We start from the raw sequence: 26,398 nt of genomic DNA on the forward strand, positions 1-26,398 counted from the left end.
ATTACGTTTTTTCTGTCCTCCCGTGTGTGTCGTTACCTCCCGTGTATATAATTATCTTCTCTTATGCGAGTTTTTCTTTCTTTCCGTGTACGTTTTTCCCTCCTCCCGTGTACAGTATTCCCTTCTTCTCACTCCCAAACGACTAGTAACCCAACGTGTGCACCTCTTCCGTGTATTCAACCAGTTATGTATACAATTAGTCAGAAACATGTACACACTTATATTATACATGTGTGTACTTATCCCGTATAAGGTACAGCAATAAGAGTTAGCTTAATACTTTCTGCTTTCACTTACCAAGTCATGTGTCACTTACCACTTACTTTCTTTCTAACTTTCTAAATATTTTCTAAGACTTTTAGCTGTCAACAACTTTCCCATATGTAATCAAGAAATTTCAAGAGTATTTAAGAGTTTATGAAATTCTTTATCTCACCTGAAAAAAATATTAACTAACTGTATTACCTAATAGCAGCATCACAAACACTGCCATAGTACTAAAAATACTACCACAATCACCTCCACTATCAGTACCCTTAAAACACTATACTGTAGACACCACAACCACCAATATTACTACCACCTTAAAAATATCACAACCACCACAGCCACTACTCATCATTAAGACACCACAACCATCACCCCTTCCACAACCACCACAGCCACTACCATCATTAAGACACCACAACCATCACCCCTTCCACAACCACCACAGCCACCACCATCATTAAGACACCACAACCATCACCCCTTCCACAACCACCACAGCCACTACCATCATTAAGACACCACAAACACCACCCCTTCCATAACCACCACCACCACCACCATCAACTACTCATCATTAAGACACCACAACCATCACCCCTTCCACAACCACCACAGCCACTACCATCATTAAGACACCACAACCATCACCCCTTCCACAACCACCACAGCCACCACCATCATTAAGACACCACAACCATCACCCCTTCCACAACCACCACAGCCACTACCATCATTAAGACACCACAAACACCACCCCTTCCATAACCACCACCACCACCACCACAACTACCACCACCACAGCCACCACCAACACCACAGTACCTCTTAAACAGCAGCAGCAGCAGCAGCTCCCCTCAGCCGTCAATAGACACTCTTCATCATAAAAGATGATAAAAACGAGAAATTTGCTTCGCTCTGGTTGGGAAATGTTCACTTTGGTATCCCACGAGATTATCGGCTGTTCTGGCCGCAGTAAATTATGTTTCTCGCTTTCCACGACTTTTATTATGCCGAGGTGATAACAGTGCCATAAATGCCTCTACTCTCACGCGAAGCCCCACTAAAGGCGAGAATCTCCCTTAAATGCATCTTATTTGAGGGTATTTTTAGCCTTAATGACTCCCGTAAGATATTAAGCTCTCATTGAGATATTCCGGGCGGTTATAATTACGTTAGTGTTGATCAGTGTCTCGTAATGAATGCTAGATGAGAGTTATTAGGTTATTCTGAAGAGGACAAACATTTACGTATGGTTATTTAGGAATTATTTTAACAGTATTTATCGTTATTCTCACCGGTATTAAACATTTCACGATATATGGTGAAGTCAATGTATATACTTAGGATGAAATATTTAATTCAAGTGTGTAAAAAACATAAAAAAAAATGAAGTTGCAGAAGCTCAGTGTGTGTGTGTGTGTGTGTTGTTGGTGTTACATATTTCAACTTGCTCATCACACTAGCTTGCGCCTGAGAGCTCGGCCAGGCGCCACCTCGTTAAGGCTTTGATATGAAGTTTGCTTGTGATTACGTCGGTGTCTGGGCGGTGAGGGACCACTAGTGTAAACACGCTCTTCTCCCCTCCTCTACCATTAACACCTCTTTACCCCCTTACACTGAGGAACATTTTTCTCTCCCCTTATTGAGAAGACGATAAAAAACCCTCAACTTTTTAACGCCTAAATGAGCAAACAAAACAGTCCTGCAACCCATCAAACACGGGAAAAATATCACATTTTTCTTGAAAGCAACAGCATCGCTCACATTCCTCACCTTCCTCCCTCCTCCTCCTCTTATGTCCGTCTCTTCTGTGCCAAAACGACCCGTTCATTGGTGATTTAGGAGGCCCGTTTATTGCCCAATTACATTTTATTGGGGCCCTAAGCGACTTGGATTGAGCGCTAATTGATTGACCACTGGCTCCTTGATTAATGGTGCATCCACTCTCAGGAGAGCCTTGCCATGGCCAGGCTGAGGTGCCCCCCCCCCATCCTCCACCTCCGTCTCCTTCTCCATCATCCAAGCAGGTCTAGAGCAGCGAGCCGAGGACCTCCTTAAGACAATCAGGTAGAGATGGCCGGAAGGAGGAAGCGACGAAGGTAGACGATATTCCACTTGTTAGGTTCAAAGTACAGAGAACAGAAGGTACAAGGAATGTCAGTTTATGTCTCATGATCAATACAGCGATTCAGACGACTGTGTTCCTCGTGTTAGTTTATTTGTCTTAAGAACCTCGATACATCTTTCTACTTGTAGCTTATGCTGTGCGGGATAGAAGAGGGGAGATAGAAAGAAAGTGTATTAAAAGTAAGATAAGGAGGAGAAAGAGATGAGGTTAAGGAGGCAGTAGTGTGTGTAACCATGTTGTTCTATAGGTCCCTCAGAGCCACCCGGGAATAGTGTATATACTGTGAGCTCCGTCATTGTAACCTTTTCATAGTTTACAACTCCTGAATAACTGTAGCCAAATGTACTCTCTACTATATGTTACAACGAATTAGATAATCGCGATCGGTTAGGGTAGGGTAAGGTAGGGTAGGGTAGGGTAGGGTAGGGTAGGGTAGGGTAGGGTAGGGTAGGGTAAGGTAAGGTAAGGTAAGGTAGGGTAGGGTAGGGTAAGGTAAGGTAAGGTAGGGTCGGGTAGGGTAGGGTAAGGTAAGGTAGGGTAAGGTAAGGTAGGGTAGGGTAAGATAGGGTAGGGTAGGGTTGGGTACTTTTGGATCTCTCGTGCAGCTTAGTCTTTCTCCTGTCCGACTGTACCCCACAAATACCATCCTACACATTTACAAATCTCCCCGACTGTCTGCTTCCCATCCCATCCCTCCCCTCCTGGTCTCACCTCCTCCATCCTTCTATCTCATCACATCCCTTCCAACCCCAGCAGGAGACGAGGATTAGCAGAGGGAGGCCAGAACCCGGTTTCTGAAAAGTTTCATACGGTAAATATTTTTGCTCAGAAACTTGCAATTGAAGAGACACATCTTGTTAAGGTAGAGTCTCATTGTAATGTTGACGCCATTGAAGACAAGTTATAAGGATCTTAATGCGACTATCTGACCCAAGACTTGACAGAGGTGCAGGTCAAGAAGGTGTCAAAGAGGGTGAGGTAATCGGGCAGTCAAGCAGGCAACAGTAAGGTCAGAGTGTGTTATCATGCACTCACTCTACCAAGACCATGTTACCTGCCCGGGGCCTCTCACACACCTTTATTGATCAGTGTACGAGGCTGGCCAGGTAAGGGCGCCGCGATCTCAACTCTCACACCAGCAGGTCGAGCAATGACAGGACAAGACCCTCTCCCTATACCTCGCCTCCCCCCCCCCCTCCTCGTTGTAATCTCTCTCGGCATCTCGGTGTGTGCGGATGGGTTGCACTGCTCAAGGTAAGAGGTGGAAATTTCTATTTAATTTATTTTTTATTTATTTTTTTAGATTCTGTTCAATATCCAACACGACATGGCTACGTTGAATGTGTCTTTCTTAACTTGTATTACGTTTTGTCTATTGCAGGAACTAAAGTTTGCTGAACACGGTGTTTAAAGCTCCTGACTGCTGGTCACATTAATGTATTGACAAAACAGGGTAGGTGACATAGAGAGATACAAGAGCATACAAACACACACACCTAAGAGTCTCCAGTAGATATAATAAGTTATTATCCCTTCCTGTAGGCGAGGCAGAAGTCACGCCTCGGCAGGTACAGGTGAGAGGAGACTCCGCCACATCGCCCCCCGGAGGCCCAGCTGGTAGCGTTCCTCAAAAGTTCAGGGCACGTACTCACCCCTTCAGTCATGACCGAATATCCCCCACGGGAGAGTGTTTACGCTGGCTGTCGCGGGGCTGATCTTACCGAGTTCTCCGACCTACTCCAAAAGGGATTATTTTGAAGCGGCCGGGTGATGGATTGATGGCTCATGAAGCCTCCTGTTGTGGGTGTGATGGCGCGCTGCCTCCCACCACCCACCACCTCCTTCACCCTCCTCCTCCCTGAGTGGGTTTTACTCTTACAGGTACTCGAAGTCCATTTCCCCTGTCTTACTGTGGTAGGTATACAACTCTCCCTGTACTGTTATTTTATAGTTCGGTATTCAAGATTGTTTTGGTTATCCTGTCATAAGATTTCAAGTTTTCTTAACGTCTAAGTCAGTATATAAATGCTTTACTGTTTTGCCTACTCATGCTTCATTTTCCTGTCTTCCTTTAGCAAGAAACAAATAATTGTAAAGTTTTTTCCTATAGCAAAACACCCATAAGATCATCCAAGTCTTCATTAATCTAAAAAAATAAAAATTACATATCTCAAACTGAAACCTTTCTTCCTTTCTTGAATAACCAATTACATATAAAAGCATATTGATAATCTTTATATCTAAATCTTCAGCAATATTTGAAGTACAATTAATTTATACGAAAAATAATAATCTCAATCTTTGGCCATAAGAATACACTGTTGTATTTAAGTCTATTCTATCTGTTGGTATAAACAGTATGATCTTTATCCCAGTTCATATTCACACCCAAAATCTTTATCTCTTCTCCTTCAATTCTCTTCTCCTATACCGAAAACCAAAGACTGTGTGTTTGTTACGTATACAAACACAGTCACGGCGTTTGGTTGCTTGCTTGCTCGGGTTTAACCATACTACTACTACTACTACTACTACTACTACTACTACTATTAGTCCTAGTAAATCAATGATGCGCCTTCACTCGTCACGGTTCCCCAGCAGTTTAAGTGAATTCTGAACCAATCACCAGTCTCCAGTGTGTGTGTGTGTGTGTGTGTGTGTGTGTGTGTGTGTGTGTGTGTGTGTGTGTGTGTGTGTGTGTGTGTGTGTGTGTGTGTGTGTGTGTGTGTGTGTGTGTGTGAAACTTTGCCTCTGACACACACACACACACACATAATCCCCCTTTCCACCCTCCTCACATGTACACACACAGCTGTAAAGGTTGTCCGTCTGTGTGTATTGTCTATCTAACTATCTGGTCGGGTTATGAGATACATTGTACAGCTGCTCAGGGGAGTCAAGTGATCACAACCGAGTAAATTACACCTCAAGAATAGTGACGATGGACGGACATACGAACGTCCTCATATTACCTCCTCACCTCCACACACACTACCACCCCTCCTACTCTCTGTATATATGTATGCGTGTGCTCTCTCTCTCTCTCTCTCTCTCTACAAAGCCCCAGAGCCAGCAGCGCGGGGGGTTGTGTGAAGGGCCGATTTTACATCTGAATCTCTCGCTATCAACAGCTCTAAGGTTCCCATGGTTAGACAGTTAAGAAATGAGGAATGAGAATCGCGTCTTCCTTTACGGTCGATAATCAGGAAGGTAGGAAGGCTATATTGGTTCTTACGGGTCCTCACGCCGTGTCGGGACAAAGGCTGGCTGGCTGGCTGGCTGGGTTATGGCTAGAGAGAGAAACAGACAGAAAGACAGACATATACAGTATATTATGGAGTATGCAGTATACATTGTGGAGAGAGAGAGAGAGAGAGAGAGAGAGAGAGAGAGAGAGAGAATAATAAAGTTACCAATTTCTGGTTGTCATCAAGGTTAGGTTCGTCCTCATTTTTCCCATTCATGAAATTGGAATTGAAATTGGATAATAAAATGATAACGAAATAGGGTTTAAGGTAGGTGAGGGAGAAAGAGAATATGTAGGCAGAAAGAGTGACAAAATATAGAGAGATAGAGAGAGAGAGAGAGAAAGAGAGAGAGAGCCGCGTGTGTTGGGGTTCGTCTAGGTCATCAGTCATTCTCACGGGGCTGGCTTGACAGGCGCAATGCTAGGCCGAGACCCTAGCCCACAGAGCCGGTCCTAGCGTCCGGTACTACCCTCCCTTCGTCCCTCTCTCTCTCTCTCTTTCTCTCTCTCTCTCTCTTTCTTTCATTCTTCCCCTCTCTCTCTCTCTCTTCCTCTCTCTCTTCTCCCACTCTCTATTAATTATCATCATTCTCTATGTGTGTCTGTTTTCACTCTTTCCCTGCCATCTCCCTCTCTTTCTCTCACTTTCTTTCTCTATGCATCAATGTTTGTCTTTCCTACAAACTTTTTCTCTCTCTCTCTCACTCTAATTCTTCTTCTCACATATTCGACTTTCTCTCATTTATCACCATTGTCTGTACGCCTTTTAACCGTTTCTATTAATTTCCATGTTATCGTTTTCTCACTCTCTCTCTCTCTCTCTCTCTCAGGCCACTCATCCGTATCCAAGGGGAATATCGTACGAAACAGGATATAACGGAACAACATGATGGTCACCGCGATATGGCATGATTGGTTTGTGCGGCTGAGTCTTCACTTTAGCCTTTTATTATTTAATGCTTTTGTTTATGTTATATTTAAGTCTTTTATTTTATGTTTAAGTCTTTTGCGTTATATTTCAGCCTTTAATGTGTACACTGTAAGTCTTAGTTGTAAGTGTGTGTGTGTGTGTGTGTGTGTGTGTGTGTGTGTGTGTGTGTGTGTGTGTGTAGTGACTCACCGCTCCCCAGAACACCTCTTATGCTTCTGTAATCCAAATCATCAGCTGAGGTGATCTGTTGAAGGGGAGGTGTGGTGGAGCACTCGGTGGTGACATCATCCTGTGATGCTGGTGTGGTGTGGTGTGGTGTGGTGTGGTGGTGTGGTGTGGTGTGTGGTGGTGTGGTGGTGGTGTGGTGTGGTGGTGACAGTGGTGGTGTGATGTGGTGATGGCGGTAGTGACAATGATGGTGGTGATAGTATAATGGTTATGGTGATACCGAAAGTGATGGTGATAGTGAAAGTGATGATGTTAGTGGTGGTGATAGTGATGATGGCGGTATAAGGTGTGTGTGTGTGGGCGAGAGAACAATAAATAAGAAGTGGATGTTTAGGTTAGGTTAGGTTAGGTTGGGTTGGGTTGGGTTGGGTTGGGTTGGGTTGGGTTGGGTTGGGTTGGCTTTGGTTTGGTTTGGGTAGGGTAGGGTATGGTAGGATAGAATATAGCGTAGGTTAAGTTAGCTTTGGATAGGTTAAGGTAGGATAGAGTAGGGTAAGCTAGGTTAGGTTGGTGTAGTCTCAAACGTAAATCACATAAAAAATATGTAAATGTAAAAATACGTAAATCACGAAAAAAACCCGGAAATGTAGAGAATTCTTTTTTCATTTACACACCCATCTCTCAACCCTCACCCCCAACACGGCCCTGACGAAGAAAAATCCTTGAAAACAGATTACACTCCGACCAGATTTAATCGGCTGTTCTTAAAATATTGTCAGATTTATGCTAATGTAAACAAAATAGCCTTAGTGTAAACCGGATTTTTTTTAATATTTCTTTTATATTTCATACACATTAACCGAACTTATAGCGATCTCATTCGTTCTGGGTATAAGAGACATTTACCGCAAACGTATTGACCGCAAATGCATGGATCAGAACCGCATTTTCCCGGAAATCACTGAAAGCAAACACATTAATTCAAGTAACATTTTCCTGGGATACATTGAAAGAAAAAATGCAATGATTAAAGTCATTATTTTTCTTGAATGCAATGAAGGAAAACGCACTAACTGAAGACACATTTCCCCAGGAGGTATTTAAAGGAAAACGCATTGATTGAAGTCGTTATTTTCCGTGAATGCACTGAGGGAAAACGCATTGATCAGATTCACAATTTTCCCAAGGCGCATTGATCGAAAACCCCATTAATTAGAGTTGTATTACCCCCGTTCGACGCACTCACCGGGTATATATCAATCGGACACATTATTTGTCGGTACATTAACCACAGGCGCATTAAATTGAAGTCTCGTAGTGGTAGCCGGACAACGCACTGGACCAGGACGCATTAATCAAGATGTGTTGGCTACTGGACGGAGACGCATTGACCAGATACGCATTAATTCAGAATGTATTGATTAGTCACGCTTCATAATAACTGCAGCATTAACCGTTGAGATGATTAACCCAATACTGATTAACCGTTGAAATGTTAACCTCACTGTCATACATTAACCTTATATTTTTTTCATTCTTCCCTCGTTAACAGATGAAAAATATTAACCCATACCACATTAACCACAGCAATATTAACTCCCTCTCTCATTAACCTCACAGAAATGTTAATCTTTTTTACATTAACTAAACCCATTAAAACATTAACCCAACCACACATTAACCATTAAAAATCAATGTAAATCACCATATAAAAATTAGGTTCATTAACTCGCTGGCGAATTAAATTTTTAACTTGGTTGGGGTATGTGATAGTGTGACGATGTGATGGTGTGACGGTGTGATGGTGTGACGGTGTGACGGTGTGATGGTGTGACGGTGTGATGGTGTGACGGTGTGATGGTGTGACGGTGTGATGGTGTGACGGTGTGATGGTGTGAAGGGGAGATGGTGTGAAGGGGAGATGGTGTGAAGGGGAGATGGTGTGAAGGGGAGATGGTGTGAAGGGGAGATGGTGTGAAGGGGAGATGGTCTGATGATGTGACGGTGAGATGGTGTGAAGGTGTGACGTTCCTTATGGTGTGACGGGGGGACGGTGCGACGGTGTGACGGTAAAGTCGGATGAATGACGAGACGGCTGAGTGGTGAGTCAGCTGCCTGGGGGAGAAGGGTAGAACGAAGCTTGGGAGAGAGAGAGAGAGAGAGAGAGAGAGAGAGAGAGAGAGAGAGAGAAAGGTAGGGAGGAAGAGGACACGGGGAGAGCTGGGAGGGGAAGGAAAGGGGAGGAAGGGAGGAGGAGGAAAAGGGAGGGATGAAAGGGGGAAGACGAGAGAGGAGAAATGGGGAGTAAAGGGGGACGGAGGAAAATAGGAAGAGAAGAAAGTGTGACAATTGGGGGGAGAGGTAAGGAACTCCCGAACGACTAGAAAAAGTAAATGAATAAAGAGAGAGAGAGAGAGAGAGAGAGAGAGAGAGTAGAACACACCATTGCCGAGTTCTCTCTACCAGTCAATCGTATACAACAACCACTAGTGTCGTGGCGAATTATTATTGCTCTTTTTTCCCGGCTCTTATAGGAGGGTAAGAGGGGTGTTGTGTGTGTGTGTGTGTGTGTGTGTGTGTGTGTGTGTGTGTGTGTGTGTGTGTGTGTGTGTGTGTGTGTGTGAGTGTGTGTGTGTGTGTGTACTAGAGACTCAATAGTTTTAGTAAGATGCTTCTCTAACTCCTTCATCCTCTTCCTCCTCCTTATACTTCTTCCTTCTTCCTTTTTTCTCCTTCTTTTCCTCCTCTTCTTTTCCTCCTCTCCTTTCTCCTCCTTTTCTTCTTCTACCAAAACTCATTTTTTTACAGATCTCTCGACCTACTTACGGCAAACACTAATGTTTAACTTCCGTACGTATTCAAGCGCACGCACACACACACACACACACACATACATATCCATAAATACACACAGTTCAATACACATACAGACACACTACGTCTCCATAGTTGAAGAGAGAAGAGAAGAGAAGAGGAGAGGAGAGGAGAGGAGAGGAGAGGAGAGGAGAGGAGAGAGAAGCAGTAACAGCAGCAGCAGCAGTATTTGGCGTGGGTTGCATCCAAAGATTGATTGCAGATTAAGCTTGGATTCATCGCAGCAACCATTAGCACCACAATGCCCCGCCGGAGCCACCACCTGCCCTCACCTTCATGACTCCAGTGACCTCCCCTCCTACGTGTCATTATCCCATGGCGCCGTTACCGAGGCTTAGGGCCATTAACGAGGTGTGGTGGCCTGTAAGAGTAATTAGATAGGCAATAAAAAGACATTGATGTGTGTAAATGATGGAAGTATAGGAGGGACTCGGGTATCTGAACACGTAGGAGCCATTGCAAGGTAAGCAGTCGTGTGGGGAGGATCATCGGGCCCCCTCTCAAACCTAACCAAAGCGCTCGCGGTGTTTTGCTGTCTCGAGTCGGAAAGCTGAGGTGTTCAGGGATACTTCTTAACTGGCGCTCATATCAGAATACTACGGAGGTGATGTGAGTTTTGAAGATCTTATACGCCAGGGAAAAGGAATATTACCAGAGATATATCATGGTGGTGAAGTGAGGAAGGTCGTGTTATATTGATGAAAAAGGATAATTGACGGTGACAGGATATAATTAGTGATTGATTCTGCGAGTCTTTTTACGTGACTCTGGAAATTGTGTATTTGTGTCTTGTTTTATTGGACTTTGAAGGTCAATAGTTAACATTTGTTGGAAGAATTAGTGGCATTTGTCTTTTTCCATGGATTCTACATCAATTGTCCTTCTCTTATTTGTTTCCTTACCGTCTACAAATCCACGAAGAGGAAAGTATTGAATAACAAGAACAGTAGAAGGGTTGAAACATCACCTGACCTTACCGATTAAACACCTGCCGCAAGACATCACCTGGACGACAGCGGTAAGTAATCAATCAACAGACTCACACCTATAAACGAACATAAAAAATGATCTGCAATCCAATTTAAAACTCTCTTTAATATCCAGAAAATAATTTATAACCAGAGTTAGTGGGCCAGCAAGTGGGTGGTTGCATTTCCTAAACTCGGGTATTGGGCCACAAGAGTTGGATGATAAAGTGTGTGGGGGATGAAACAGCGATAAACAAGACAAGGGGCAGCACACAACAAGTTGGTGATAGTCATCTCTGGTGGGGAAGGTATCACTCACGCCATCTATGAGCGAAGGGAAGAACTACCATTAAAAACATTTCCATTTTCTCTCGTTTTGTTATGATGTTTACGTAGTGGTGTGAAGGAACAGATAGTGGTCGTATAAACTAGTAAACTCTTAGTGTTTAGTGATACGCTGTTTGATTACTGAGAAAAAAGTTATTTGATTAAATTTTCAGTTCTTGACATTTAACGTTAATTGATACTGGTAACAAAAAGCTTTCACGGGGTACGATGTTAAGCCTCTGTTTCTGGATGATTATGAAATAAGTTGAGAAACTTTTCAAATTAACGCTGGGAAGTTTCACGGTGATATTAAGGGAATGTCAAGTCCTTGCTTGAGCAGTCTGGATATATATATATATATATATATATATATATATATATATATATATATATATATATATATATATATATATATATATATATATATATATATATATATTTGCATTGTCTATGGACATTATCTGTACACACACATATTGTCTACGTATACTGTATGTCTGCTCTGTCTGCATACATAATCTATGCATCTGTTAATTTCTTTTCTACACGCTTATTAATTATTTCTTTCAATTACTTACTTACTAAACTAAAATATTTAATGTGTTGAAAACATTAGATGATTTTATTATCTACGTAAAGGTAAGTAAAATAATGTAGGTAAATAAAGTCAAGATAAACCAATAAACTGATACAAGACAATAGCATGCGACAGAAGGACCTCCCCTCGCTGACGTGGGGAGGTTGTATCGGGGTCGCTGGGTGGCAGTATCGGGGTGAGGGGAGGGATGGGATAGACCCGGGTAGCTCCGGGGTGAGGCAGGGAGGAAGGGTGGGAGGGGAGACGTCCGGTGTTAGACTGAGGAGGGGGTTTGGGGATAGAGGAGGAGGGGGAGTAGGAGGGTCTGGGGTGAGGGTGAGGTGGAAGGGTCCTGAGGGGAGAGGTGGTAAGAGGAGAGAGGGGAGAGGAGCAGGGCGCGTGTCTCCCTCAGAAACACAGCTCTGTCAGAGGGGAGAAGAGAAGGGGACTGGGAAGGAGGAGTTGCGACCGCGTTCATATTTTTCCCCTTAAACACGCATACTTTTTCCCCTCTAACAGCCTCCCCTCGTGCAGCAGTTAGGTGAGGAGGGAGGGACAAGTCACGGACCTTTCCTCCTTAACTATCACGCTAAGTACAGACGTCCGTAGACAGTAAGGACGACAGAAGGAACGCCGTACGTGTGTGTGTGTGTGGGACGGAGTGAAATGACAACACCGTTCTCATCTACAAGTCAATACAATACTCCTGCTCCGCGACCACCCGCATAGAACGACCGACTTTCTTTACCGACCACCCTGACATTTTTATTTTTCTAGCGACCAACTAGCTACTGCGACACCTGTTTCTTTTTTTTTCGAATTTCCCAAATATATCGACTTTCTAAAGCGACCACCTTGGACCAGGCAACTTCATTAATCGAATTTCCTGACATTTCGACTCTCTTTAACGACCAACATGCTATAGCGATCAACTGTCTTTATCAAACACTCTCATATGTGGATCCTCTTACTATAACGACCAACCGACTATAAGAACATTTATTTACTGAAGTTTCCCAAGTCCTGTCAATAGCGACCAATGTTAACAATACTCTTTATAAGTCGTTCTACTGTTATATAAATCACTATATTACTGGTATATCAGCCCATCGTCTATATCAATATATTTTAACATTCTATCATATCAGCTATACTCCGGCTATATCAATTGCTATACACTCCAGTTTTCTATGTTGTTTTATGTCTTTACCAATTATTCTGTTATGTGTTCTAGCTTGCTGTCTCAGCTTCATAACTATATCAGTCATCATACTAAGTCTGATGTCATCATACTCAGACTATATATATTTATCAAACTTGTTATGACACGATTTTTGTTTTGTTTACGCTGATGATTCTAAACATCATTAATGGTTCACATATCCAAACCTAACCTAACCGAACCTAACCCAGCATAACGAAAGCTAACCTATATCTAACTCAATCTAACATAACCTAGTCTAACCTAACCTAACCTAACCTAACCTAACCTAACCTAACCTAACCTAACCTAATCTAGCCTAACCTAACCAATTCTCAAACTTCTCTAATGACAATACTAAATGAAGGCTCTCAGTTATATAACAGTTTATATTATACAGGGGAGAAACTAACTATATAATGACCCAACCTTTATTATATTGTATAGGATTTCAAACTTTTATCATATATTCAAGATATGAATATTCAATATGCTTATTTTTTATATCACTATTTCCTATTAAATCAACTAATTAAAATATTTTCAATAATTTGTATATTTTAATTTCTTTATCATACTTTACCTAATATTTTCCATTTTTATATATTAAGATTTTTTTATATTATATTTCAGAATTTCTAGTATAGTAATTATCAATATTTTATACAATTAGTCTCATAATTCATCGTATTTTGATATTCCTAATTACTATACTGAAGTAATTAAGGAAGAACTACGCCATGCTTCTCATATCCTTTACTAATACCAGAAAAAAACACAAGGAATTATATAGAAATTATGCCTTATCTTTACATATATCTTCTAAGACGGCCGTAGAGAAGACAGCGTGAGCGATCAGTATATATTAAGGAATATGTAAATTTCATCAAATTCTCATTAAAAAATCACAAAATCATTAAGTGTTGGAATTGATGTTACGTTTGATATTGGGGAGAGTCGCTGGCTGTCGGCATTCTACTCCTTTGTCATCAGCATATTGATCCACCCCCCCCTCTCTCTCTCTCTCTCTCTCTCTCTCTCTCTCTCTCTCTTTCATCTCTTTCTCTTTCCCTCTGGTTCCCAATTTTTTCCTGTGCACAACTAAGTCGTTTACATCTGTATCCTCCTATCCAGTATTTTTACATAAACATTCACCCTACTTCATTTCTCTCTTTCACTTTCCCCTCCCATCATTCTTTCCGTGTTTTGTGTTCTCCCCCTCCCTTTATGTCACCCTTTCTTTTTTGTTCACTATTTTCCCCATTTTTATCTTCTACTGTGGCGTTTTCCCCTTTGTGGGCTATCTTTATTCCATTTCTCTCTCTCTCTCTCTCTCTCTCTCTCTCTCTCTCTCTCTCTCTTTTCTCCTTTTCTCCAATGGTTGTTAGTTGTAATGTTTATATTTGTGTTTAGCGAAGGTGTATCAGCAGTAGTAGTAGTAATAGCTATCATTAATTAAATACTTATTATTTTACTATTGTTTGTATACCTGCATTGTTTATGTACACACTGAATCAATGTTAACTCGTATTACGATTAAATGATTAAGTATCTATTTATCTATCTATCTTATAATATACAGTATTTTGAGTTAACACTAAGACGACATTACTTAATAGTTCAATCTATCTCTCACTTATTATCGATATTATTACCTTGAAATAAAATGTTAGATGGATTTCCTTCATAAATATTAATATCTCTCCATCTCTCTTCTTTCGTGAATGCAAAAAAAAGAAAAAAATGAAAACGCGTATAATTCATCCAAACATCATTATCATCCACCGTTTTCCCTCTCCTCTGTATAGTCCCAACCACAGCTGATATATAGTCAAAATTATCGACAAGTGTGTGGTGATCGTGTAATGTAGGGAGCTTATACCTACCATTACTCTGATACACTGAAACTAACATACTGAATAATATACTCCCTCCTTTCCCTTCCCCCCTGAAATAAACGAGGGATTTTAATCTGCCAGAGCACTGCCTATGTGACAGATTAATTGCCATAATCTACATTCATCACTGACCATGGGAGGGGTTGAGGGGGAGAGGATAGGGGAGTGGGGGGGTTTAATCCCAAATTCGGCTAATGTAAACAAATCCCCCACTGATTAAAGTTTCCCATTTTCTGCGTCAGTCTCACGATAGAAGAAAATGGTGGATTCTCAGCGAGTGATGGGAGATATTTTTCCCAGGATGAAGGTGGAATGTTGTATTGTCTAACTATTTAATATCTATCTATTACAAAGCTTCACAATATCGTAACCTGGTCTAGATAAAAATAAAGGAAATTAAATCAACGTATCATACAGTAAACACAAGGTAATACGTTTATTTCGTTCTGTACTGATATGTTCCCTTCATACTGGTAAAAAAAAAATTAATGGCAGTAAAGATCACGTGTTTTGCGAGAGGCTACGAGACCTTGACACCACAACATCTACTGTAACGTTTATGGAAGTTGTGATTAATATTTCACCTGAAGGATGAAATATTATTATTGATAGTAATATATTTTTCAGTTTAAACTTAATTCACTGAGATAGATAGATCGATAGATAGACAGATAGATAGATAGATAGATAGATAGATAGATAGATAGATAGATAGATAGATATAGATAGATATTAAGTAAAAATCTTCAGGCAAACAATGAAAACCAACCACAGTCCAAATTTAAAATACACTTTAGATTAAATAATGTTAGAAAATATATCGTATAAATTGTATAAAATAAATCGTAAAACGCATATAGATAACTTAAAATACATCACTAAAAAAATGTTACTGTTAACCTTCCGTATTCTAGGAGTCACCTGTACATATTAAGCTAAAATATTCCCCAGGTGTGACGTAATAATTTTCATTAATATACTTCACCTGACCTGTTTCATAAATCTCTCTGTCAAACAAACATTCAATTTTCACTTTCAACATTTAATTATTTTTTTCTGTTGTAACCTGGTTTAAATTATTTATCTTTTTAAACACTTAAATTTTTTGTCATTCCAAATAAAGTCGATTAATATTACTGTTTATATTTTATTTTTCTTATTATAGATTTTGGATATGTCGTACAGTTATTATGTTGATATTCTTAAGAAAGTTAACATTGTATGATTGATTATGTACAATTACCTCTTGTAGTAGTAGTAGTAGTAATAGTAAGCAGTAGTAGTTAGCAATAGGGTAGATACCTATGTATTAGGATAGTTAGGTAATAAAATATGTGGAGAAAGTATGGCTATAAGGGGAGGTTGGAGGCCATAATAGTGATAGTAGTAGAATTATAATAATATGGCCTACGACACCATATATCATCCTAACACTTTATATAACATTCTTATTAACACGCAAAAGATTTAATACTACACTGAACATTAATTTTTTATGTGGGTGGAATTCGTGCCAGAAATCTTAGATTCTTTGTATACCGACCTCTAAGACCTGGAGGCCACGTAGTGAGGCCAGGGAGGCGGAGGATCATATTTGTATACAAGGAACTGGTGTGTTACATATCCTTGAGGGTTGAGTTTCACAGTGGGAGTCCTAGAGAGAATAGCTTGTCGTGTCTTAAGGAACTGTTGATTGTTGAGGATACAGTGTTTTATTAAACAAACAAACACACACACACACACACACACACACACACACACACACACACACACACACACACACACACACAATACAATACCTGTTTTTTATTTATTTCTACTTCTCTTTCTTTCAGGTCCCTAATTTTCTATCCCCCTCTTCCCTCTTCCTCTTCCCCATCTCTTTAAAATTATCCTCCAATTGTCTTCGTGGGGTGTTCTGGGGCACAGGTACAGTACTACTGACAATAGCAGGTAAGTTTGTCTGTCTGTCTATCTACTTATCTGTCTATCTACTTATCTATCTACCTACTTATTTGTCTGTCTGTCTATCTGTCAGTGTGTCTAAAGTCATGTGTCCTGTACATTACGTATGCATTACTAGGCCATATATAGTCAATAAAGAACAAGCTATGGGGCGACCTTTCTATGCCAGGCCAGAGAGCTCGGATTTTTAACTATTTAGATTAAATTTTTTCATTATTCCGGAAGTTCCAGGCATTCCATACGGGAGGGTTGCCAGGTACCCCCAGTCTCAGGCGGATATGAAAAGTTCTGAATTACGTAGGATTATTGATGTTCGAACTGTGGCATACCAGATGTTCGGAGCTTCGTTTTGTATATCACCAAATATTCGAAACTTCGACTCATATAATTCCAAGGAGTAAAAATCTATACGGTTTTTCATTAACCAGGCGTTTGAAGCATCGACTCGCACAGTATCAAGGGATTCATATCTGCTGTTTTCATTATACTAAGAGCTCAGAGTTGGTGTTTTACATAATATAAGGTTCGGCATTAGGTCATTTTACTGAGGACACTGCACAGAAGAAAGGAATGTAGCAAGCAAGGTAAACATTGGGGGAGGTCAAGCGGTGAAGTGTCATCGGTAATGTGACTTATGCTTCACACTGGAACTGAGTCGCTGCTTCATTTATTATTACATGACATACAGCATAAATCAGCCAAGAGATCGTAGGGTCTAAGATCTTAGCCTGAAATTATCGACGCAAAGGAGAAATGAAATAAAACGAATAACCAGAAGATTCGCCCCCTAGCTTATTTCACCTGAAGATTTACCACCCTAATGCTACCTGGGGGAGTTAAGCAATGTTAAGTTAGGTTAGGTTAGGTGAGATAAGTGTTAGGGTAGTAATCTTCTGATGAAATAATCCGAGGGTGGAGGGGGCACGGGACAATCTTCAGGTAATCTAAAAAAACCAAAAAAAAAACCAAGCTGTCGACGCATTGGGATGGAAATAGTGAGAATTAGATCTTCATGGTTTCATTAATTAATTTATTTCTTATATATTGTTACTAATATTAACTGGTCAAAAGCGAAAACAGTGACTTGAGATGAAGAAGAACGGCAATAAACAGAAGAGAAAAAGTAGTAATAATACATATTAATAAGAAATAACCGCAATAACAAATTAATAATTTTTGATTTATATATTTTGAATTGCTTTAATGAATAGTTATAGTTCAGTAATACTAGAATAAACGATTTATTAAAAAGAAAAAAAGAAGAATCGTATGTATCTATAAACGCACATAATAAATTCTGATCAAATTCTCATGTATTACTTACTCGATTTACCTTCATCAAATTATTATCTACCAATAAACAGACATGACTTCATCTGACCAAATTCTCACAGTGCAAACAACAACAACCATCAACCTCTCGAACACAAAGAAAGACAAGACCAGGCTATCACTAAAGGTTCACCTGTGTCAGAGAAACAACGATACGCAACACCTTTATGATACAGGTAAGAACAAATGATTAATGAAGTCACACCTGTAACTTCCGGTCATTAGCGATTAATTAAGGAAGGGAAATTAGAAAAAAAATAAGCCCAATGATCTTTAATAAGTGATGTGACGAACCAAAGAATAATTTAGGTTGAGGAAGAAGATAATCGTTAAGCGAGTGTTAGTGTGGATTAATGGATTATTCTATTGTGACTTGTGGTGAGTTTATTCTAATCCATTTGATCTGTATAAGGAGGAAAGTTGATGGATCAATAGATAGATAGATGGATGGATTGATTTAAGGTGATGAGACAATGGAGGTGTGGTGGTGTGTGTGTGTGTGTGTGTGTATGTGTGTGTGTGTGTGTGTGTGTGTGTGTGTGTGTGTGTGTGTGTGTGTTGTCCGCCGTCTAACACTATCTGATGGACCTCTCACGTCACCCAGCCTCCATTAACAATAACCAGGGTGTGCTGGACAGACAGAGATACACACACTTACACTTGCATACACACACACACACACACACACACCACAGACAGTACACACACTTACACTTGCATACACACACACACATACGCATACACACACACACACACACACACACACACACACACATATATTTTCTGTACATTTGAGTGTGTGTGTGTGTGTGTGTTTTGTTTATGTATACCGCATACTCAAGCACATTCATACACATACAAAGGAAAAACATTTATTCAATCTCAAACTCATACACTCATTTAAACTCTCATTTATCTATGTATATTATAAAGCATATTTAACCCTCCTGATACCATCTATGCATCTCCTAACTCTTCTTAATATTCCCATACTATAGAGAGAAAATGGCTACACCTTCGACTTTATTTTGGGTGAAAAACATAAACTGGCAAAACCCAAAAATAAGATAACCTGGACGCTATCAGTGTGAGGCCATTAATCTCACTGGCTGGGAAATGGGAAAGAAAAAATAATTAATTACTGGTTTCCCGGCCGGTTTATGCTTCATGTGAGGCTTCACCGGGTGGCTTCACGAGGTGGCTTCACTAGGAGGCTTCACTAGGATGCTTCATTGGGAGGCATTACTAAGAGGTTTCACTAGGAGGCTTCAAAGGAATAAAAAAAAAATTACGCCGGATTTTGGTAATTTTGAAAGGAATACAAAACTTGATTATTATGTTGTTTTTGAGGAATAAAACAATTTAGGATTACCCCCAATAAGTTTTAGGAAAATTAGTAAATTTTTGTGGAGTTTCAGAGGATGAATTCATTTTTGTTGCCTTAGTTCAGTACCATGAACCTTTTTCATTTTAGGATGGAGGTCCAATGCATTTTATAGGGGGTTAGAGATGTGTCTGTATGTGTGTGTGTGTGTGTGTGTGTGTGTGTGTGTGTGTGTGTGTGTGTTTGTGCGTGTGTGTGTGTGTCAACATTTCTTGCATTAATTAGCTAATATTTTTTCGGTTCACTCCAGGTGTCATAATTAATAAGCTTAATGTGAAAATGCGTGTTATGTAATTACTATTACCGAAATAAGAGGAATAAGTACGTACACACACACACAGTCACACACACACACACACACACACACAAGACTTAAAACAGATTAACACGCGTTTCATCACTCAGGAAGTAACTATATAGACCTCACGGTAACCATCAGAGACAAGACACATCAGTAAACCAATTCCTCAAAGAACCTCAAAGTAAGAGTAACTAGCAACTGAGCTTCTTAAGGGAGCAGTATAGTGAGTTAATGAATACCTCAAGTTAAGTCATCATGTAGATCAGTCTCTATAGTAAGGTGATATAAGTCGGTATTTATCGTCTAATATCAAGTAATATTTTATAAACTACAAATTTTCTTAGTTATGAATGTTATTAAAGTCATATTAGTTAATTAACCACAGAATCTTAATTTACTGAAGTCATCAAGTTAAGAAGTTTATCAAAGTTACATTTATCAACCACAGAACGTAAAGGTGATTGAAGCAACATTCTATTAAATCACAGAGTTCCTTAGTTAAAAAAGACCTTAAAATGATCCAGGGACCTTAAAATGATCCAGGTACCTTAAAGTGATCCATGGACCTTAAAGTGATCCAGGGACCTTAAAGTGATCCAGGGAGCTTAAAGTGATCCATGGACCTTAAAGTGATCCAGGGACCTTAAAGTGATTCAGGGACCTTAAAGTGATCCAGGGACCTTAAAGTGATCCAGGGACCCTAAAGTGATCCATGAACCTTAAAGTGATCCATGAACCTTAAGGTGATCCAAGGACCTTAAAGTGATCCATGAACCTTAAGGTGATCCATGGACCTTAAAGTGATCCAGGTACCTTAAAGTGATCCATGAACCTTAAGGTGATCCAAGGACCTTAAAGTGATCCATGGACCTTAAAGTGATCCAGGGACCTTAAAGTGATCCATTGGCAAGACCCCTAGATTAGGTTTCATGAGGTAGGAGCCATTAATCAAAGAGCTCCTACGTTAATAAGACTTTGAAGGAGGTATTAGTCATCATTTACACTGAGTCCCTGAAATAAATGTCCTTATGGGGCCGTATGCTGTAACTATAGATGAAGGGAGGGGGGGAAGGGGGGGGCGAGGGGGAGAGGGAGGAGGTGGGGGTTCAATGAAGCACTCGTTAACTACAGAGCTTTTGTATAATGTAAGCTTCTGGGGTGACGTTCGTTAACCACTTAACTCTCCAAGTCAAGAGAACTTCAGAGAGACATTCGTTAACCATTGAGTGTCTCTAACTATAAGAGACCTTTAGAGAGATTCAATAACTACTCGTGTCTCAACTTATATCTTTAGAGAGATATTCTTCAACATTTATCTCTCAAGGTATAGAAATTCTTAGAGAAATATTCATCAGGTAGAAAATTCTTAACGAAGGTATGTCAATCAATCATAAAAAAAAAATTAAATTAGCTTAACTAAATTAGTATTTATGAATCACAGAATAACTAGTCTCTGTCTGTCTGTCTGTCTATCTGTCTGTCTGTCTCTCTTATGCATGGTTTATCAAAAGACATCAAGTAGCTCCAAAGAGAATCCCGATGGAGTTATTAAAGGATCCTGAAGGAGTTATTAAAGGATCCTGAAGGAGGTATCAGGTGCTCGCAGCAGACTCTATATAATTTATCACTATAACTGTTATCTATTGACATGATAAATTCCTATCCTTTCCATCCCTTTTCTCCATTCCTTTATCTACACAGACAGACAGACAGACACACACACACACACACACACACGGCAGGTATATCTTGTAGGAGGGAGTGTCGCATATCGGTGGACGCCAAGGGCTCACGCTACCTGTCTGGGGTCTGGCAACACTGACGGATGGTGCGGCCTCCCAGATGTCTGCCTCCAGCACCTGCACCGGTAAGGAGGAGGAGGAGGAGGAGGAGGGGAAGGAGGGAATGATGGAAGAGTAGGAGGAGGAGGAAGGTAACGACGGAATAGATGGAAGAAGTGAAAGAGGAAGAGCAGATGGAGTGAGAAGAGGATAAGGAAGAAGAAGAGATGGAGAAAGTGAAGGAAGAAGTGGAGATGGAAGAGAAAGAGGTGTTGGAGGAGGAGCTGAACGCGACACAGTACAATTACATATAAAAAATTTTCCCACCCAAGACTTACGAATATTAAAAACATATAAACGAAACAAACAAACAAACAAACGTGGCATTATATACCAGTATCGACAACCAAATACAAAGAAAACAAATAATATAACTGTATCTATCTACACATACCTTGAAAGAATACAAAACAAAATACCTATATAAATATTCCGATGTTGAAGTAAAAAGTAGTTCAACCAAAGTATATATACATTTTTTCACTCATACTTTCAGAATATAAAAAAAAATCGAAATTGCATAACTAGATCGACGCCAAGGTACTAAAAAAGTTTATCAAAGTATAAGTGTATATCTTTCCGCTCACACCTTGAAAAGTGTTAAAAAAAGTAACTTTCTTTCTCCTCCTAGCTGTCTTGCACTGGCCCGCCCGGAGACGGATGGAGCCGCTAGCAGGATCTGTCTGTAGAAGGAGGCGCAGGGGAATACCCGGAAGAGAGTTGGAGAGAGAGGGGTAGGAGAGGGCTGGGAAGGAGTTGGGGTGAGTGCTGGAGAGATGGCTGGAGAATGTTGGAGAAAGGGCTGGGAGAGTGAGGGAAGGCGAGGACTGCACAAGTAAAATATAGAAAGCTGAAGAGAGAGAGAGAGAGAGAGAGAGAGAGAGAGAGAGAGAGAGAGAGAGAGAGAGAGAGAGAGAGAGAGAGAGAGAGAGAGATTATCGATGATAATAATAATTGTTACAAGAGGACAATTTACAATTACGTTGTGGGAAAAAATATGTCGTTGACGTAGATGCTTGTGATGATGAGGTGACGGTGAGGTAATGGTGAGGTGATAATGAAGTAATGGTGAGGTGATGGTGAGGTGATGGTAAAGTTCTTCATAATGTAGACAAGATAATGAGAAAGATAATAATAATAAACAAAAAAAACGAACTAATCCTTAAACAATAGAAATCACAACATCTGTTTAATTACAGTTCCAAAAATATTATTATAACAATAAGTGAGACGATGATGAAAAGGACCATGGAACAATAACTACTGACAGGGCGTTGAAAATGACCATGGAACAACACTGTTTAAGAAGGATTAGCCAAGGGATTAAAATTATTCTTCTCTAAATCCTTAAAGAAAGTCTCGTTCTTTATTGATATTTACCCCCACGACCTAAGAGAATGACGGGGTTGCCAAATCACCCATTAATTATGAGACCGATGGGATCAGGTAATTAATTAAAATTCTCTCCTCCCACGTCCTTCCGCCAGCCAGCCAGCCAATCCATTCAGCCAACCAGTCAGCTAGGAAGAAAGCCAACAGCCACCCAGAAAGCCAACAGCCACCCAGAAAGCCAGTCAATCAGCCAGAAAGCAAGTCAACCAGTCAGCATCCAGAGAGCCAGTCAGCCATATGAAAAAACTCTCGCGTTCAGTGGCAAATGTTAAACGTAAAAACGGAGATCACTCGGTCATTCCCAATAGGCGGAGAACGTCGATTCAGTACAGAGAACGTTAATGATATAATGACAACGTTGATGATGTAAACAGAGAGGATAACATTACAAGGAAATTATATTGAAAAGTAAATTAAACCAATTAAAAGGATAAAAATATTATTATTTGCTTACAACGTTAAGAATGCACCGTGAGTTTTTTTCATTAACAAATTTTCAAAGTATAGTAATAATATGTATTTAATGCCAAGAGAGTTTAATTAATCTAAATAAAGTTTAGTATACACCAAGATCAATTTGTTCTACACTAAGAATTTAAATTTACAGCAATTATTATTTCTATGCCCAAACATTTTCTTATACTAAAAACATTTCTCTAATACCAAAAATGTTCAATTAATGAGAAATGTTTATTCTATAATGAGTTCCAAAAAGTAATTATTCAGATGAAATATATTAAATACCTGTATAAAACACTTCTTATATGTGTAATTTAATCACCTGAGACACCTGGTTCAGTAATACTTAGTTCTGTCAGTTTACGTCTAGAGTTCACCTGTACGTTTATGATGTCTTGAAGGTGAGTGAGTTTATGTACACAGTAAACAATGAAGACCCGTAAAGAGAACATTCTACCTGTGCTGTTTAAAAGAGTAAATATCTTGACCCAAATATCCAGATAGACTTTCAAAAGTCTATATTAGTTGTATTGTTTCGTAAGTTATAAAGTAAGAATCTCGGCCACTGCAGATGAAATTCAACGTGGACAAATGTAAAGTACTCAGTATAGGAGATGTAAACAGGGAAACCAGATACCAGATGAACAACGATGCCATAGAGAAATCCGACTGTGAGAGAGATTTAGGAGTAATGATAAGTAGGAACCTTAAGCCAAGGAAACAATGTGTTTTTGCTCGTAACAAGGCTAATAAAGTACTTGGGTTCATACAAAGGAGTGTTAGTTACAAGACTAGCGAGGTCATCCTAAAACTGTATCTTGCGCTTGTGAGACCACACCTGGATTACGCAGTTCAGTTCTGGTCACCGTATTACAGGATGGATATAGAATCATTGGAAAGAATTCAGAGGAGAATGACAAGACTAATCCCGGGCAATAGGAACCTTGAGTATAGAGACAGGTTAAAGCATCTTAATTTGCACTCCCTCGAGAGACGTAGAGCGAGGGGCGACCTGATAGAGGTGTATAAGTGGAAGTCAGGGCTAAACAAAGGGGACATTACAAAGGTACTTAAACTATCCAACCAGGAGCGAACTCGTAACAATGGTTTTAAATTAGACAAATTTAGATTTAGGCTTGAAATAGGTAAACACTGGTTTGGAAACAGAGTAGTGGATGAATGGAACAAGTTACCAAATATCATCATTAACTCGAATACGCTGAATAGCTTCAAACATATGTTGGATGCTTATATGAGCAATAGGGGTTGGGTGTAAACGGGACTGCCCAGTATGGGCCAATAGGCCCGCTGAAGTTTCCTCTATTCTTATGTTCTTATGTTCTTATGTTTAGAAATCTGAAAATGCCTCTACAGATAATTAAGAATCACACTAATGCTATTCTAATAATTCTTCAAATAGATAAATAATTCATACTATTACAACACATTAATGACTCTAATTTGTGAAATACTCTGCTTTTAATTAACACCCGAGCGAAAAGGATAAAAGTAATGAGAACTGAGGAAGTGCTGCTAATTCCCCCCTTTTACCCCGCCGTCACAATACTCTCATTTAATAATCCTCAAACTCCCCCGACAAGGCCTCGGCTCGCGTCCGTCCACCACTGAGTGAGTGAGTGAGAGAATCGCCGTGAGATTAATCGCAATGGTTGTGAACGACGTGGCCGAGTGCCCCCAGCGGCCCATCCATTACCTGACGCGGCTCCTCCAGGAGTGACAGTCGGTAATGGCGGCTGGACAGACGGAGTAACACCGAATATAGACGAGTATATAGAGCTATCAACAAGGCAAATAGCACTTGATAAATTACTCACCCTTTCAACCAGTGCCGGCGTGCAAACATAAATCTTACTGGGTTCCCCCCTCAGGCCCAGTTGAGCAATAAATCTTGTAGGAGGCGGGAGGCACCGCTTGGCACTCCGGGGTGGCTGCGGGGGGCTGTGCGGGACGTCCTGAATGCCACGAGCATGAGGGATCGGTGGGAGGTACTTGACAGGCCTCCGGGGGTGTCACTCCTGCCCTCCGCTGCCCGACCTCACTGGAGAGACACTTATTGACTGGCGGCTCAACTAACTCAGAGTTTTGTGAGTGTGAGGGTCGGTGTGTGAGGACGTTATGATGGAGTGTGAAGGGCGGCGGTGGCACTCGTCCCCCCGGCCGGTGTCACAGGGCTCATGACGGGTACTCGGTTCCCCCCCGGGGATGGTGGAGGCGGCGGGTGTTGGCTCGGGCACGATCCTGAGGCGGGGTAGGGTGACGGCCTGGCACTGGCACTCAACCTATACCCCCTTCCACCTCACTGCCAGAGGAACAACGATAACTCACTCGGTGGTAAAGCTCACACAAGGTCTTCTACAGGCACTAACTGAACAGACGAGGTCTCAGTATTACCCACAAGCACTACCAGACCATCACAGAGACAAGGTGTCTTATGGAGGCTGAGCGGTGAGTGGCACTACTGATGGAAATCATCTTACAGCCCGAGGAGGCACGGTGCCCAGGGCCGCCATGCCAGCAGCCATTGAGATCACACCCCGAGGCAAAAATGCCCCGAGATTGGACGGATAGTGAGGGGCACATGATGGATGAGGTGGGCGGCACTGTGTGTGTGTGTGTGTGTGTGTGTGTGTGTGTGTGTGTGTGTGTGTGTGTGTGACTTGTGTCTCCCACTGCACACATCCCCAACCACACCTCTCCACACATCCCTCACCACACCTCTCCACACATTCCCCCAACACACCTTTCCACACATCCCTCACGATATCTCTCCACACACCTTTCATGCATAAGACAACATAATAACTCACTGCAAGTCAACCTGTTCGTTGTGAGTACCACTAACCAGGTGAACCTACCACTACTGCCTGTACCCTCAACATTGAGAATAAACAAACACTAACAAGAAGGAATTTATATAATTTAAATACATATAGCTTTTTCTCCTCGACACACCCTGCTTACCTCCCCCACCTTAGCTCCTCCCACTGACAAGACACTGAGGGGATAGGGGGGGGGGTCTTCACCTATTTTTTCCCCTGGTGGCACCTCACAACAAACATAGAGGCACACACACACACACACACACACGTCTCACACTACACAGGAATACAGTGA

At 40.8% G+C, this 26,398-nt stretch overlaps 1 protein-coding gene across 1 annotated transcript in view; it reads right to left on the reverse strand.

Moving 5' to 3' along the window:
- The window catches only part of LOC121869353 (homeobox protein Hox-A4-like), a 110,767-nt gene extending 85,051 nt beyond the window's left edge, over positions 1-25,716 (reverse strand). The window contains 1 exon segment of the mRNA XM_042370685.1: positions 25,099-25,716. The gene's annotated coding sequence lies outside the window, so the exon portion shown is untranslated.
- Between the last annotated feature and the right edge of the window lie 682 nt (positions 25,717-26,398).

The sequence above is a fragment of the Homarus americanus genome, unplaced genomic scaffold (assembly GCF_018991925.1).
Source record: "Homarus americanus isolate GMGI-L3 unplaced genomic scaffold, GMGI_Hamer_2.0 scaffold36734, whole genome shotgun sequence".
Lineage (NCBI taxonomy): Eukaryota > Metazoa > Arthropoda > Malacostraca > Decapoda > Nephropidae > Homarus > Homarus americanus.